Genomic DNA, 17473 nt, shown 5'->3' with positions numbered 1-17473 from the left:
AAGGTTTAAACTGAGGGCCGACCCACTGTAGTAATGTGCCTCCACCGGAGTAGAGAACCACCGGACTTCTTGATTACAAGGCTACAGCGTTGGCCACGGCAACATCGGGGAGGCTGTGCGTGCGTGTGTGTGTGTGTGTGTGTATATATATCAGGGTGGGAAATTATCGAAGACTGGTGGGGGAGGAAGACCTTCATATCTCTCTCTCTCACACACACATTTATATATATATATATATATATATATATATATATATATATATATATATATTATATACACACACATACATGCATACATACAATTGTGTGATGTACATATGTATAATGTTATTAACTATAAAGTAAATTACTAAATATTTAAGAAATACATTATTATTGAATACATATTAAGTAAATAATTTATTAATATATAATTAGACATTTGTAAAGTAGCAAACTAAATCCTTTATTAACTGGTTAAAGATGTGAATAAATTACAAAATAGTTTAAATAGTTTTATTATGTAGAAGTTTTTGTTTAGTTTTGACTTTCTATTCATATAAATCAATTAGAGTTATATTTGTCTTCCATTCTTATTTTACTCTTGGTGTGTGCATGTTGTTATTGGTGCATACGAGAGAGAGAGAGAGAGAGAGAGAGAGAGAGAGAGAGAGAGAAAGCATTTCAACACTCACACCTATACACACACTGTATATATTTCTAAACTGGAGATTAAAACGAGACGAGACGATACTTGTATTTTCGATATAAAGATGAGAACCAGAAGGATGTTTATAAAATCGAGACAAGAACGAGAGAGACAACCACAAATCGAGACGAGACCGGGACACTGGCAAGTCTCGTCTCGACACAAACCTACTCGAAATTGTATTTTATCTTTTTATCTTTATGCAACTTAAATCTCATATTAAAAGAAAACGCCATGCCATCAATGTTGGACAACTCTCGAATACGTTAAACATTGGAATGAGGTGTGTTGAAAAAGACAATAGCCCAAACAGTTTCCTTCTTTTATTATATATAAACACTGTCAGATAAAATTACTCAAAGATAGTAATGCTTTACCATGAGACCTGACCTTTGCCTAATTACCTTTTAGTTAAGTTCCAAGATTGCACAACTTAAAACATCGACACATAATAACTTCAAATATGAAACTACAATCAACACATTTGTACAATCACCATGATAGCATTCATTTAACAGCTATTCTTAGATGCTCAATTTTTATCAACTATTTGAACCAATGAAATATGTATCAGTGTTGCGAACACCTTAATTTCTTCAAGAAGTTCATAATAATTGTAAATATTAAGTGTGGCAGTCACAAGCTACTTTCCTTTTCTGTCTCACAGGGCGTAAATTATTACATGTGTCAAAGTCATTTGCCTCTGTTTCAAAATTGGGCTTAATATTTTTCCCCGCGACAATTCTGCTGAGGTGCTCCGAGGTTTAAAACTGGCAACGTCTACTGTCACACGTCAACAGTATATTCTTAAGAAAACTTCCACCCGAGTGGTTTGAAAGTCTCTCAAAACTTAATAGATTTCCCAGGTTCTTTTGCAAAGAAGTAAAGCGGCGCTTCTTTTAAAGAAGAAACTAGTGCACATGCGGCCCCCAGAGACTTCGAGGGGGAAAGCTAAATAAAGGAATTATTATTTTTATTAATCACACTGCTACATGGGATAGGATGGGATTCTGTTTTGCATGCTGGTAGAGTATTTTGACGGGAATCGTAATCGCAATACAAAAAAGTCAACAAAATAAAGGAGTGGATAAATCAAGCAAGCGTGTAAACCTGGTTTCCATCGTGTATTACATAGATTTCACTAGGATACTGATGTGCAAGAATGGTGAGGAAAAAACACACACCCTACAGGTTCCCAACATTAAAGAAACAGCACCCGCAGAGAAGATAAACTAAGAGGGTACAACAAAGCTTGTGTTACTAAGAGCTACTTGTGTGCATTCATGAAAATAAGGCAACCGAAGATACGTAAATGGTATTTTACTCAGCTAGAATATTAACTAATAGAACTGAATACCTTTCTAACGAACACAGTAAGTTATTTAATATGGAAACTTTTCCTAATTCTATTTTTATATCTTTCTTTCTTTAGATTTTCTCCATCATGTCTATGTTCAAAAAAAAGTTTTATTGTTGCTTGCTCCCTCTCGTGTTCATTAATTTATTTCACCAGCTTTCTCTTCGGTTTTCTCCTTTAATTTCTATCTCTTCACTTCTTCAGGGATATGGATCTCTATCACCAATAATGAGTAACCAATTGACGCAGAAATCCAGATCACGAGCGATAAGGAAACAATTCAAATACACGTAAAATATTTTAACAGGTCACCAGCAATATGTAACCAACTCGATTAGAAATAAAATCTGGCAACAAACTCAGTAAGTTATTTAATATGGAAACTTTTCCTAATTCTATTTTTATATCTTTTCTTCCTTTAGATTTTCTCCATCATGTCTATGTTCAAAAAAAGTTTTATTGTTACTTGCTCCCTCTCGTGTTCATTAATTTATTTCACCCGCTTTCTCTTCGGTTTTCTCCTTTAATCTCTCTCTCTTCAGGGATATGGATCTCTATCACCAATAATGAGTAACCAACAACATGTCAACAGGAATATGTAACCAAATCGAGTAAAAATAAAATCTGGGACAGGTCACCGGCAATATGTAACCATTTGAGGATAAATTCAACTAGATGTTTGTATTAGAATCATTATGGTTAAATAGGACATATCAACGTTCTGCTCACAGCTTGTAAGAGATTACGATGAGTGCAGTGTACCCATTCCGTGCCCGCAGCTTCATACATGCTGCAAGCCGAAGGCACAAGAAATTGAGAACTTAACACTGGCCTCAGCACATGTGCACGTGTGAGTGTGCGAGGTCCAACACTTATTACCTTCCGCTTCAAGGGAAGAAAAGAAACACCGGTGATTTTTGAAACGTTATGCGGTTGTCCAAATAGGTTAAGAGTTACTCCGTGGGCCGCAATCCATTTGTTGTTTTTCCCTCCCACCCACTCACGTACGACTTACGCTAAGTACAAATCCGTGTCTCTGTGGCCAGTCTTGTTATTTTTACCTGCGGCTCCGACGTTCGCTTCCTGCATTTGCGCGAGACTTACACGCATTTACGCATGTCTTCTCGCGCCGTTACGTTTTGGCAGCGATAGCCTTTACTGACATCCACTGATTCAAGATGTCTGGCAGATAACGTACAGACTCGCGGGTTTCAACGATCGGAAGATGCAGCAGTGTTAGGCTGCTCAGCTTGCGGCTATTCGCGGCTGGAATACGAACCACTGTACGATGCGCCTCCATGTATCTCCCAGCGTGGTGCTAGAGCTGATGATACTAGGCACCGTCGACGTCATCAGTGTTATGTCATCATCCCGATAAGTCTGTCTGAGCAGAAATTGACTTGAAACAAACGTTGCCACACAAATCTTATTAGTGTATGTGTATGTATTTATTTATTTATTGAGAAAATTCCAGATACAGCACAGTTGGCCATTTTACACTGAAGTTGTCAACAATGAAAACGCAACTATAATAATAATAACAATAAGCAAAAAAATATTAAAAAATAATAAAAGCACAAAAATAACACAAAAGTGAACAACAAATTAACAAAAAATAAGTAAAAGATGGCACTATGGCCATGGCATTTCTTCTAATAGATGACCGAAAGGCAAACTCGGAGGAAAATATATCGATTCTTGATGAGAGATCATTGTAGTGTGTGGCAAGTCTGTGAAAGATAGATCTTTTTTGAATTTCAAGTCTAGTTTTCTTGTATAAAATAATCTTGTATTGCGAGTTGTGCGCAGAGGTACTCTAAAGTGGAATTCATCAAGAAGTGTGTTGCAGCGGATTTTGCCATTCACAATTTTGTATAAGTACGAGTAACTGAAATCATTCTGCAAACGTCGCTGATAAGCAGTTTGTAAGTTTAGTAAAGACAAGAGATGCGGAGATGAAAAAATGCGTAATGAGGGAACCCTGTGACGGACTATAGCTAGGAAGAAGTGAAAGACTGAATCGATTCTAGAGAGATGAGTGAGACATGCCATGGGCCAGACGGGAGGGCAGTGTTCTATTATTGGGGAGATGAATGATTTGAAGTACAAGGTGAGGGCTGAGAGTCAGTAATTTCAGTGAAACGGTAGAGTAAACCTAAGAGACGCATGTCACGGGCTGCTAATTTAATAATAACTAATTAACTCAACTAACTCAACTGAGCTGAGCTTAGCAACGCAACAACGAAGAATCTCTCGTCTCACCTGCTGGGCGAATTAAACATTACATGAAATATAATACGGTCAGGATAAGTGCCTAACAGTCGGAGTTACCGAGAATAAACCTAGGAGGATTTGATTTTAAATACCTGAAATGACGTTACATAATACTACGGTGTTTCTGAATATACACATATATTAAAGCACAGATAAATACACATTACATCTTGCCCTCTTTCACTCGATCTCACATTCATTCTCTCATTCTATGGCATATTGCGACAATATGACAAATACAAAGGCTAGATTATTTACTACTTTGACCATACTCTTGCTATGTCTTGGCTGCATTGCCTTATACGATTTATCGTTTAGGATTTTAAGTATAAAGTGAATAATTGTTCCTTGTGCGGACCCCTTCTATATTTTCTGAAGGTATAAATATATTCAATGAACTATTGTTTGCTGTTAACATAAACTCTCATCTTTAACATTTGATTACTCCGCCGGAAAACAGATGTCTAGGGTTGCCATAGCACTGATTTAAGTTATGCAATGATTTGATTTACGCAGATTCGCGGTAGATAGTCGTCATCCTTCTCACACACGCACATGGTTGGATCTTACCTTAGCTGCATTCCCTCTGACCTGGGTTGGGCGGAAGTGGTCCTACAGTTCTGGAAGACATCTGCACTCCAGTGTTGCACTTCACGATTATCCTGGTTGGCGAAAGTGGATCAGTCGGCAGCTCCATCTGGCATCCTCTGATCCTGGCTTCACTCGTTCACTTCGCAGGGACGTCCAGGACGATACACGCCCACTGTCGACTCCATACGACAACTTGCGCAATAATAGGTCAGTTCTTCGCGGTCACTCGTAAGTACAGATTCGTGACTTGGGCGATGAGACGAACATACGCGATGAGCCATTCGCGGTTTCACATGGATATCAAATGTTATTAACTTTCACTACTTTGGACGTTGTTTCGGACGATTGACACAGGTGGACGTGTCTGGCGTTATTCTCACATAACCACACGTATGTGCACGGATGCGTTGACGGTGAAGGGGAGGAGGACCCCCTGGTTCTATATTCTGCTCTACTCCATGGCTCTGAAACACTCACTCGTGGAAAAACAAATCCAGACCTCGAGTCTGCTTGCAACTCGCAGCTCGGTCGTGCGTAGCTCACACTCCGGTGGCGATTCTAGGCAAAACTGTGGCAAACTGTTCCAAATCATCCCTTTTATTCCAGATTTGAACGTAGTGACGCGCTACCCTCTATGATCAGGTGCTTGTTTATTGTTTCTGGTGCTTTGACCGTTGTCCTCCTATCCTGGTCAATGCTCACTCAGGTCCTTAACCCCTGGCAGCAGCCCCTCGCGCAGAGATTAGGCTAACTCTTCCTCTTTTGTATTCAGTCACGAAAAGCAAGAACAACTCGGTAGGGTAGCTTCTCCCTTTCAATTCAGTTATGAATCTTTAATAATTCATAACTCCCGTAGTTCTGTTCTGATTAGGCTCAAATCTTGAAATCAGTACTTTCATGATGTGGTCTTCCGCTGGTGAAAATCTCATCCAATTCGGTCCATTGGTTTAGAAGTTGCATTTTTCTTGATATTCCCATAAGAATGCATGTAAATCCGAATTCGGGCGAAAAGCAAGCTAGTGCTGGCTAAGACAGTTCGCTAGACACCTGTATTCGCGACGGATATTAATATTGCCAATTGCAATTAATTCATACTAACGGGCAATTAGATTAATTACTTGTCACTCAATATTTGACCGTTATAACATTCCCCTCCTTTTAATTATGAATTTTTTTCAGAACGAACTTGCGAGTGACAGGAAAAAATTCATACCACATATTAATGATATTTGTTAGTGATCGCACACATAGGCGTCTGAATAGGGACTCGAACCCTGGACTGTATAACTTTTAACTCAACATTAGAATGAAGTTATACTTTCTGCAATTGTACTATAATTATGAAAATATAAACGAATATAATAAAGTATACAAGAATACAATATAAAGTACATTTTAACATCAAAATCTCAACGTATATTACCACATACATACTAACTTTGGATACACCCTGTAGTTTTATACATAATAATGTGAATACTGAATAATAAAGTAAATAAGATACAAGTAAATATTTGATTTGCAATTTGTTCCCTCTCACACATATGTTTGCATACTTCTTGCATTAATTATAAGAAAGGTCTACATTTTTTGCCTTTTAATATATAAAAAAAATAATCTCTAATTTTCCTATTGTTTACTTTACAATCGGGGTGGCTCTAGTGCAATATTTTCTTCAGTGTCTCCTTTGACATGAGCCGGACTGACAAAGGAGTCCGCTAGTTTCCCGTCGGGCCTTGAGTATCGGTTGTCTGCTCCAGAGATCGCCGTTCTTGACTCAGTCTACTTCGTCCGGGTTGGTAATCCGGGGAGAGTGGGTTCACGCTACGGCTAGTAGACGGTCTATTCCAGTCGGGTAAATTAGCACCAGTCTGCGGGGATACGACTGTTCTAACCGCATTCACAGCACGATTCCTCTCAACTTGACTCGGGTTGTTTTGACCCCTGCAGTGTTGCCATCTCGCGTTTTCTCCATCCCTATCGTCTCTGAAGTGTTGTTGTTGGCGGTGATTGCTGTACTGGCCTCGCTGGGGATAAGCTTCTCTATTGTTCCTCCCAGAGTTCTGTCTCCGACTATTGTTTGTCGCCCAGTTTACTTTCGGGAATCCCCCTTGCCTTCCTTCATCAAAATCTCCAAACTTTCTTCTCTGATTCTTGTTTTCCCAGGATGCTCGTTTCTCTTGCTCCAGCGCGTCCAAATCGCAAAGAATCATCGACATCGTGTCCAGGTTGGAAAGTGCGTCTCCGGTTAGCTGACGTTGCACATAATGCGGAAACATTGCGCGTATTGCGGCTAACATTTCAACTGGCTCAATTCCGGGCTTCAGGGCGTGGAAATCACTCACTCGCTGCCAAAAGAATTGTTTATAGGTGATTTTCTGGCTCTCATCAAACCTGCGATTTCTAAGCAAAGTGATTTTGCGTTCTACTAGCTGGCGACCTTGAAATTGTTGTAGAAATGCTCGTTCAAATTCTTCAAAGCTATTGAACTGTGAATTCCGCTGCTCTAGCCAGATCCTTGCACTCCCTTTGAGTAATTTTCGCATTAGCCTCAAGCAGTCTGGGCTATCGACACCGTACAACAAACAATCTCTCTTGAAGTCCCCTATGAAGATTGACGGTAAAATCTCGTCGTGATCGGGGTTGTACGTTTGAAAATGATCTAGGCTGACCTTTGAGAAGATTCCGCGAGTACTCGACTCCGGGTTGGAAACACTGCGTGTCTCCTGCTGGGCGAAAGCGTTCAAGCTCGGCGAGCTCCCGCTCCGGCCGATGACGTCACGCGCTGCTTGGCGATCCAAGGAAGTTGGTGCTGATTGACAGGTCAGCTGGTTGGTCACGTCTGCTGCGACGAGCAAAGGGGTTGGGTTCGCATCCCTGGACGTTGTCTCCAATCGGCGAATCTCTTCGTCCTCGTTTCTTCTCCGTTGCGTGATTTGGAAACCCTTCAATTCACGTGTCTCCGCTTCCATTCGTTCCAATCGGCTGGTTAGGCTCGTCCGATTCTCGGTCATTCTTGCGTCCAATGTTACCATAGCTTCTTGAACTTGACGTAACTCTACACGCAGATCTTTCTCCATTGTGACTACATTGTTGCTAGTCTCCTGATGCCTCTTTTCGCATTCTTTCTCCGACTGAAGTACTTTCTCCTTCATTCGGTCATTTTCGGATAGCAGTACTTGGAAACGGCGGTCCCATCTATCTTCCCACTCTTTTCTTCTTCTTTCTTCCATTTCTTCCTTCCTTTCTTCCTGCTCTCTCCTCTTCTGATCTCTTTCTTCATCTCTGGCTTGGATATAGCTGATTAGCTGAGAGAACATGGCCTGCACGTCCATCTTCTCTGGAACTGGCAACCCTGTTACCGACTGATCTTTCCCTAGATCCTTATCAACGTTTCCGGCTGACGAAGCGCCTGCATCTGTAGAATTCTCAACCCCTAGGCGGTCCATGGTATTGTTCGTTAATCTCTGGCGGAGCCGAGTAGTCCTTTGCATGCCTCTCTCCCTTCTTCTTCTTCTTCTTCTTCTTCTTCTTCTTCTTCTCGTGGCTGGCTATCGCCGAAGGAAAAAGATATCAAAATTCTTTTCCTGGTTTCTGGTTTCAGATCCCGGGGATCGCACCCCTCACCTGCTTCCGTGTGACATAACGCGTGTCCTTTTGTCCTTTATCGTCCGAAGTTAATAACGCCCATTGTTAATAAAATAATAAGATCCTCTAATAATTCTGCTATGGAAAAATGCTATAGTCGCGACAAAGTATTTTCACTATTACACCATAAAAAACACACAAAATGGTTCTAGCTACACATCGATTGCATATTCAGTTAATTAAAATCACCGTACAAATTACACATTAATACTTTAAATGAACACGTCTTTATAGATTCTTATCAGGATTTTCAGTTACAGGTTGCAATTATTTAATTTTCAAAAAAAAATCTTAGTTCCCCCTTAGCGTTAAATTCTGGTACCCTGTCGTAGACATTCGTAGGCTGAAAACTCTCTTTAACAACAAGTATTAAATCCCCTTGGGTAATAGACATAACTGATTGTTAACCATTACAATCAAACTTAATAAAATTCACATTGAGTAGATAAGCAACTAATTAGAATACTCGTGACCTCCAGGTTCCTTACTAGCCTGCCTGTAACATTGTTCTACGAGCCTAATTCCTATTTGCTTCCTATTTGCCTACTCTTCTATTTGCCTATTCGTCGATTATTCGGGCCTACTTTTTACGCCCCTACTTGTCTATTCACATACTCGTCGATTATTCGGCGTACTTTTTTACTTGCCTACTTTCTTATTTGCCTACTCGTCGCTTGTTCGGGCGCCATATTTTGTCACTCTTACTTGTCTACTTTTCTATTTGCCTACCCGTCTAATGTTCGGGCCTACTTTTATATGCCTACTAATTTATTTGCCTACTCGTCGAATGTTCGGGCGCCATATTTTGTTACGGGCTTCTGCTAATTTAATAATAACTAATTAACTCAACTAACTCAACTGAGCTGAGCTTAGCAACGCAACAACGAAGAATCTCTCGTCTCACCTGCTGGGCGAATTAAACATTACATGAAATATAATACGGTCAGGATAAGTGCCTAACAGTCGGAGTTACCGAGAATAAACCTAGGAGGATTTGATTTTAAATACCTGAAATGACGTTACATAATACTACGGTGTTTCTGAATATACACATATATTAAAGCACAGATAAATACACATTACATCTTGCCCTCTTTCACTCGATCTCACATTCATTCTCTCATTCTATGGCATATTGCGACAATATGACAAATACAAAGGCTAGATTATTTACTACTTTGACCATACTCTTGCTATGTCTTGGCTGCATTGCCTTATACGATTTATCGTTTAGGATTTTAAGTATAAAGTGAATAATTGTTCCTTGTGCGGACCCCTTCTATATTTTCTGAAGGTATAAATATATTCAATGAACTATTGTTTGCTGTTAACATAAACTCTCATCTTTAACATTTGATTACTCCGCCGGAAAACAGATGTCTAGGGTTGCCATAGCACTGATTTAAGTTATGCAATGATTTGATTTACGCAGATTCGCGGTAGATAGTCGTCATCCTTCTCACACACGCACATGGTTGGATCTTACCTTAGCTGCATTCCCTCTGACCTGGGTTGGGCGGAAGTGGTCCTACAGTTCTGGAAGACATCTGCACTCCAGTGTTGCACTTCACGATTATCCTGGTTGGCGAAAGTGGATCAGTCGGCAGCTCCATCTGGCATCCTCTGATCCTGGCTTCACTCGTTCACTTCGCAGGGACGTCCAGGACGATACACGCCCACTGTCGACTCCATACGACAACTTGCGCAATAATAGGTCAGTTCTTCGCGGTCACTCGTAAGTACAGATTCGTGACTTGGGCGATGAGACGAACATACGCGATGAGCCATTCGCGGTTTCACATGGATATCAAATGTTATTAACTTTCACTACTTTGGACGTTGTTTCGGACGATTGACACAGGTGGACGTGTCTGGCGTTATTCTCACATAACCACACGTATGTGCACGGATGCGTTGACGGTGAAGGGGAGGAGGACCCCCTGGTTCTATATTCTGCTCTACTCCATGGCTCTGAAACACTCACTCGTGGAAAAACAAATCCAGACCTCGAGTCTGCTTGCAACTCGCAGCTCGGTCGTGCGTAGCTCACACTCCGGTGGCGATTCTAGGCAAAACTGTGGCAAACTGTTCCAAATCATCCCTTTTATTCCAGATTTGAACGTAGTGACGCGCTACCCTCTATGATCAGGTGCTTGTTTATTGTTTCTGGTGCTTTGACCGTTGTCCTCCTATCCTGGTCAATGCTCACTCAGGTCCTTAACCCCTGGCAGCAGCCCCTCGCGCAGAGATTAGGCTAACTCTTCCTCTTTTGTATTCAGTCACGAAAAGCAAGAACAACTCGGTAGGGTAGCTTCTCCCTTTCAATTCAGTTATGAATCTTTAATAATTCATAACTCCCGTAGTTCTGTTCTGATTAGGCTCAAATCTTGAAATCAGTACTTTCATGATGTGGTCTTCCGCTGGTGAAAATCTCATCCAATTCGGTCCATTGGTTTAGAAGTTGCATTTTTCTTGATATTCCCATAAGAATGCATGTAAATCCGAATTCGGGCGAAAAGCAAGCTAGTGCTGGCTAAGACAGTTCGCTAGACACCTGTATTCGCGACGGATATTAATATTGCCAATTGCAATTAATTCATACTAACGGGCAATTAGATTAATTACTTGTCACTCAATATTTGACCGTTATACGCATGGCCTTTTTAGTGGTGCCTAAAATTTCTTCCTCAAATGTGAGCTTTTGGTCGAAAACAATGCCTAGGTCTTTGTGAGAGGATACTGCTTTGATGTTATTGCCAGAGATGGAGTAAGATGACTTTAACAGATTCTTCTTGAGAGAGATAGTGAGAGTAGTACACTTGTCAGGATGTAATGTAAGGCCCTATGTCAGACACCAGGAAGTAAATGTTGTTATGTCATTCTGAAGAAGATTAGTATCGTCGGAAGTTGAGATTTATCTGAAAATTGTGCAGTCATCTGCGAGAAGAAGGTAATTGCTAGAAGGAGCTGTGAGATGGTCAGCAAGGTCGTCGGCGAATAGTATGAATAAGAGAGGTCCTAGAACACTGCCCTGTGGAACTCCAGAGAGGACAGGAAGAAAGTTAGATACAGTCCCTTGAAGAACGACACGTTGTTGGCGATCGCTAAGATAACCTGTGAGAAGGGTTAAAACATTGCCATGAATGTTGAATCTATTGCATAATTTGTGAATCAGAAGGCGGTAACTAACAGTATCAAAGGCTTTGGCCAGATCAAAGTATATTACATCTAATTGTGAATTATTTGAAATACATTTCATAGCAGACAGACAGGTTTGCAAGATTGTAAGATTGTCAAGAAAGTTCAATAGTAAATCAGTTTTCATTTAAGTGAAGTTTCCACACACTCATACACATACATTAAATTCTCAAAAGAGACGAGCCTATCGGACACGAAATCTTATGGACGCTTTCATCGCTCTCGGTCTCGACACGTCCTGAAGAGGTTGGTGGTCTCGTACGACACATATAGAATCTACCCCTACCCCCAATCCTAGGTATAATTTCCCATAGTTTCTCAGTCATTGACAACGCCATTCAATGCTTCACCTGTTGCGAAACCTTAATGCTCGTAATGTACCAATCAGCGTGTTGGGAGCAAACATGCGGTAGAAAGTGCGGTGAGATCTTCACCTTGCGGTTAGAAAGTGTTGCCGGGTGCGACATCTGACACAAACCACTCTTTGTATGATAATTCTCAAAGCAGGACCGTGCACCGAGGTCGAGTATCCTTGGAGAATCATGAAGCACACACATTAGCTGCTATCGCCTCCCTTGTGAGCGGTTGTAGAAAGTGGGTGAAATAATCAAAAGCTTCGGGGTGAAGAAGTGGTGAAGAAAGAGGTCGAGAGGAGGAAAGAGGTGAACGGCGAAGAGGAAACGGAAACAAACAAAACGAGGCTAGTTTGGAAGATTATGTTCCCACTCTCTCACAAGGAAAATGTCAAAGGTCGAGGTTCGTAGACAGCTTGGTTCCTCCCTCGACACACTCATTCAACTGCGGGTCTGAAGTTGCTTGTTTTGACAGGTGTTTTTTTTTTCCTCTCCTCTTATCGGTTGATCGGTCTATTTTGTTCTCTTCTGCCTACTCAATCGACAGTTGTTATTCGCAGATTCATATACAGGGTAGTCACAAAGTGTCCTCCCCCTTTGTTTCTGATACTACAGTGGTTGTTGTTGCTATAGCGATGTAATCCCGAACCTGATAGTTCAATTGCCCAGGACATCGGTATGGAGACCATCAAGATCTTAGCACAGCTGAAAAGGGTCCCGGGTTCGAATCCCGGTCGGGCTTGGTTGTTTGTGAATGTCCATTCATCACTTTCATCATTTCATCACTCATCCCCATCTTCGCAAATTAGCCAAGAGGCACAAAACGCGAAGTAAAATAAACTAAATCAAATCAAATCAAATTAGCACAGCTGAATTCTGCTGCCATGTCCTGGTAGATGTTTTGCGGAGATATTCTATCAGCATCAGAGAGTTCATTAACGTGACAAGGACGGTACGGCTTGCACTTTAAATCAAGTGCCATGTGTTTCATCATGGTCGAAAGATTGCAAATCAACAACAATTAAACATACTTTCGGAAGAAAAACCAGGGGTACGTCTACTTTGTGGCCACCCTGTATAATTAGGACGTTCTTTTGTCAAAGTAAGAACACTGCAACTGTCCGCGTACGATTCAAAATGAATTGAAAGAGCCTGTCCGAAGGAATAATGGTAACTGTCAAGGGGTCCCGAGTTAGATACCCGGTGGAAAGAGGCGTGCCCAGGATTTTCCAAAGAGGATGGGGTACGTATGCTTTTCTTTCATTAGTAAGTCCTCAATTTGCCATCTTTCCTGCCTTTGATGTTCTTAGGAGTACTGGGTCAAAAAGTGGGGTTACGACCTCCGCCAACCCCCCATTGGGCACGCCGCGCCGATGCGGTGGAGGGACACACAGTTTGTGTCTGCCATAACGGTAGAGAAGGAGAGAAAGCGAGTGGCGGAGCAAAGCAGTGCGCACTGCTGCAAACGGCTGGGAGCTGCGACTGCCTTTTCCCCACCATGCATTCACTTCCCTATAGCTCGACCACAAGGAAAAAAACCTTCCGTCCAAAGCGTTCGCGCAACTTCCCTGCCGTTATCAGTGTTCGGGGCAGTGTTGCCAGGTCAGATTTGAAAAATTCTGGAGATTGTTCCTTGGGAACGACGTTCTTGGGGGGGGGGGGGGGAGGGCGGCATAGGTGTGCGCACTGGGGGGGGCAAGGGGGAGTGGCGCGCATTGTTTACGGTGTAAACGTCACAGATACTTTTGTAACAATGGTGCTAAACCCAGCACCCTCTGTTTGGCGAAAATATACCGAAGATCTCCATTTCAGGAGTGGACATGTTTCAAACAAAAGAAAGTAAACTGCCCGAAGGAACCGACCAACATCTTTCATCTCTTCCGCATTTTCCGATTAGATGGTGCGTGGAAAACACCCTCAAATTTGCCCTTTCTCAGCATCGACACAAGGGGTTGGGATGCCTCTATTATCGCGAGGAATTTTTATGACAGGAAATGGTAGAAAGTTGTGTTCACAGATGAAGCTAACGTGCCGCCTTTCGTTGTCAGCGATTTTCCACAATCTTTCAAGTCGAATGCTAACAATAACAAATCAATTTGCCTTCTGCTGGTGTTCGGTGTACAGCTATCGATAGGGGTGGGCACGCGTCCTGCACCATAATGAAAAAATGCATTACGTATGTGAAATATATTTGGTGAATTAGACAGCATGTCTTTCTCAATAATTCAAGATAGCAACGCTTATGCTAGGGTGCCACCCATCCTCCCCAATCTGCTAGAAATACACACACACACCCACAAACACATATATGTATAACATAATTTGCCCACGCTACGAAGTCAGTGTCTCTACCTAGTAAGGCAAGGACGTTTTTCACTGTGTCTGTGTCACTTCATCCATTTCATTAGTTTTTCATTCATCCATATTGTCGTACTTACCCGTAGAGGCACAAAAGCGACGTAAAATAACTAAAATAGAAATAGAGTTTAGGGTGGGATAAAATACAGCCATCTAAAAATAGTATTGTAGTAAAAGTAATAAAATAATTTCCTAGCACAATTGAGTAGCGTTTGACATAATTTCACAGTTCAAACAGCACTTTTCACGGCTGAGTGGAGTTCCACTCCACATCTCCCCTCCATGTTCAAGTAAAGATGAGCAGGAAACGTGTTTTTGAGCTGGCTGTTGGAGGTGCCATAGCAATAGTTTATTATGGAATCCTACCGAGAAATCAATAGGTCTGGCAACACTGACGTTGGCGACTCTGAAGGCTCCTTTCTCCTGTCTTTTTCCCCCACCCGCCAGCGCGATGGGGTCTGCGCAGGTTTCTTTCCTTGTGGTTCCACTATAGCAAGCCCTCTAGTCCAGCTTGCTGCAGATTACTTGTTTTCGTTCGCTTCCTACAGAGATTGAGAGACAGAATGTAAGTGGTTCGGATCACACTCTGAGCCACAGGTAAAGTCCAGATTAGCCTGTCTGTGCACAAAACGGACCTAAACCTTGACAAACTTCGACCATTACTATCCCTGTACAACTCCTATGAACGCAAAGGTGTCTATTCTGTGTTTACTATAAGAACGAAGTCAATGTGAACTACCCGATAAATTCTATTGGTTCTTGGAATGGCTGCTGCACATGAATTAAACAGGGGTGCCCTCCCCCCAATCCTATTACGCACTCCCCCCCAAAAAATGTAGATCATTCGCCCCCTTTGTGCCGAATTATTTACTCAAATTATTTTGGTCAGACAAAATTTGCGGAACAATATAATTAGGTACTTTAGGCTCACTTTCATGTTTGCTAAGATGAAACGTACAAAACTGCTCAGGCTCACTGTCATTGTTAGTGTACTGAACCTTATTCTTAGCAGTTTGTCTGCTTGACAAACCTTGTATTAAAGCGAACAGCACGCCCCCTCCTCCAACCAAACCGATTCTAAAGGTATAAGAAGTTGTTTTTCATTTCAACCCCATCGCCGCGATCACCACAGGTATGTAGAAAAACTGTATATAATAACCATAACTAAAAATCAATATGTCAATCAAACGAAACTACCCTCCCATTTTTGTGTGAAGGTATATAGAATTGGTATAAAATTTTGTCTCACACCCCCAAGATTTCCCATGACGCAGGCTCGTCATGAAACCCCCCTGTGGGCACCCCTGAATCTAAGAGTACAGTGCATGTGATAAAAGATATACCAACGTAACTGCTTTATTGAAATTGTCGGACCTTATGTACAGCTAGGACCAACCAATACGTTCATCCATGCCCAAAGTAATACCAAAACAAGAACATAGGAAATAAGCCATTTATTAGAAGTCACGTGGTTTTGTTTATATTAGCTTCGTTTTTACAGTGAATGGAGAATAGAGGCAAGAGGAACGTGATGTACGAACCCTCTCACGCAACGACACGCCGACAAGAATAATATTGTCCCAAATCCCACTGCAAATATTTTCTCGGTCCCCTGCACCAGCAGGAATTGTCACATCATAAACATTATCTTTACGTGACAAGGGGTTCCCTGCTTCCATGTCTGTGGACCAAACGGTATCTGGGGAGAAAGGAGAGACGAAAATACCGTTGTACAAATGACCTTGAAATCTGCACGCTCGGGAAATATGCTAATGGTGTGGCAGCGTTGAGCTAATCCCCAGAAATTGGTCCGTTTGTCTTGTGCACAGTAACGTTGGGCAAACGGCTGCGGTTAATCTGCTGGTTAGAAGTATTCCTGCCCCTATCACAGGATCTTGGATTTTAAAGTTGTTTTTGTTAACTCCTGAGTTTAATCGCAACGATGAGGCTAAATGCTGACGAAATTACACCTTAGTAGCCTCGCGTTAGGTGCTCGATATCAAAACCGAAGGTTCCTGGTTAAGACCTGGCCTGGTCGTGGCTCTTTCCTTGGAAATGTTCCTTCATCAGTTTCATCCAATCATCAGGGGGGTCTCCCTGATAGTGCAGTGGTAACGTCCTCGCCTTGTAATCACGAGTAATAGTTGATATAAGTTTTGGAATGGCTATTTAAATTTTTCCGAGACGGAAGGAGAAATTGAACGAAAAGGGAGAATTTGCATCTTCAAAAATGAAAATGTGCTTACTGGTTTTGCCGGTTCCCCTGCTCATCTCTAGTTGATTGATTGATTTATTTAACAGGCGTAACTTGGTGGGGGCAAAGGGAAGCACTTGCCCCCCCTCCCAAATGTTCATGTCCATTAAAATTTACAAGTTAGGTGTACTTTTGTTAGCGTAGGAACTGAGAAGCTAAGTAATATAGAATAATATTTGTGATTTAGTAAATGTCGCAGTTATTTAGCAAGTAATCCTGAATGTATTTTTATGAAATGGAAAAGCTTTTCGAATCTCCCCCCCCCCCCGAAATTCAAAATTAGGCCCCAAGTTACGTTCATAATTTAGTTTATTTTACTTCGCTTTTCTACAACTTCTGGCTAATCGTGAAGATGGGGATGAGTGGTGACGAGATGGACAACAAAACACGAGCCTCGCAGCGGAATATACTGGCTGAGAGTCCAGGCGCTCGCTAGTGTGCAAAATGCAGTCCAGGGCATAACGCCCACTGAGACGCGCCGGCGCATGTTGTGCGTCATATAGTGCACTGTTTCCAATTCAAAACTACTTCTGCAAAATACGCCCGCAACAGCACTGGAGCGCAGGACCGCAGTGTAGCGTTGCGCAGTGCTTGAGAGTAGTTCAGTGTTTCTACTGTTGTATTGTAATAATTTGGAGGTGATTTAACTTGTGCAAAGATGGACAATACAACTCTGGCGGGTTTTGTGGTTTTGGCCGAACTGGTGATTCCACAACACTGACTTGTTCATATTGCTGTATAAAATTTTACTAC

General features: G+C 41.8%; 1 protein-coding gene across 1 annotated transcript in view; it reads right to left on the bottom strand.

Moving 5' to 3' along the window:
- Positions 1 to 17473, bottom strand: part of LOC145988012 (uncharacterized) — a 241992-nt gene that overhangs the window by 81139 nt on the left and 143380 nt on the right. The window lies entirely within an intron of this gene.

The sequence above is a fragment of the Lepisma saccharinum genome, chromosome 5 (assembly GCF_977018435.1).
Source record: "Lepisma saccharinum chromosome 5, izLepSacc3.1, whole genome shotgun sequence".
Taxonomy (NCBI): Eukaryota; Metazoa; Arthropoda; class Insecta; order Zygentoma; family Lepismatidae; genus Lepisma; species Lepisma saccharinum.
The sequence above is the reverse complement of the archived record's forward strand: the minus strand, read 5'-3'. Positions and strand labels throughout refer to the sequence as shown.